Below are 1,085 nucleotides of genomic sequence, written 5' to 3'. Positions count from 1 at the left end.
GATTGAATAACACGTATATAACCTTCATTAAGTGTCTTAACCATATTATGAGGAACTAAGGGTTTTTCACCGGGTAAACCATATTTCGCGAAAATTGAATTAATTGTTTCCGAGGAAATTCCGACGGAATTATTTAATTATTCCGAGGAAATTCCGACGGACATTTTCCGTCGGACGCCTCTTATTATTTGGTCGAACCAGATCTTCTTCCCCATTTCTCTCTTCCTCTCTCTCCGCCGAATCCAGCTCCGCCCAAGCTCTCTCTCTCTCACGACTCCTCTCCGGCTCAAGCTCTCTCTCTCTTGCGACTCCTCGCCGGCTCAAGCTCTCTCTCTCTCTCGTGACTCCTCTCCGGCTCACGCTCGACTCTCTCTCGCGACTCCTCTCCGGCTCACGCTCTCTCTCTCTCGCGACTTATCATGTATGAACATTTATAGATTAGATTAGATTAGATTAGGTTAGATTTGTTAGGTTTTTAAGTAGATTTGATGATTATGGAATGATATTTATAGATTTTTGTTAGGGTGAATGGTAGGATTTTGTTTAATCGAATTTGATTATGGTATTCACTTGATTTGGAATTTTTTTTAGTTTTTATTAATTTTGTGGTTATAAAAATCTAATTGATAATTATGTATATAATATGAAAACGTTTTTGTATATTAAACTATTTTTTATTTATTAAAACTATTTTTTGTAATTATTTAACATTTTTAATATTATTAAAACTATTTTTTGTAATTATTAAACTATTTTTTATTTATTAAAACTATTTTTTTTAATTATTTAACATTTTTAATATTATTAAAACTATGTATTGTAATTAAAAAACTATTTTTTATTTATTAAAACTATTTTTTTTAATTACTAAACATTTTTAATATTTTTTGTAATTATTAACCTATTTTTTATTTATTAAAACTATTTTTTGTTATTATTAAACTATTTTTGATTTATTAAAACTTTTTTTTGTAAAACTATTTATTTATTTGTGATTCAAAACTATTTTTTAAATATGTTTTTTAATTTATTAAAATAATTAGAACTAATTTTTAAATATGTTTTTTTTAATTTACAGGTCTAAT

This window comes from Brassica oleracea, chromosome C1 (genome assembly GCF_000695525.1).
Source record: "Brassica oleracea var. oleracea cultivar TO1000 chromosome C1, BOL, whole genome shotgun sequence".
In the NCBI taxonomy this organism is placed as follows: domain Eukaryota; kingdom Viridiplantae; phylum Streptophyta; class Magnoliopsida; order Brassicales; family Brassicaceae; genus Brassica; species Brassica oleracea.
This window is presented reverse-complemented; position numbering follows the sequence as displayed.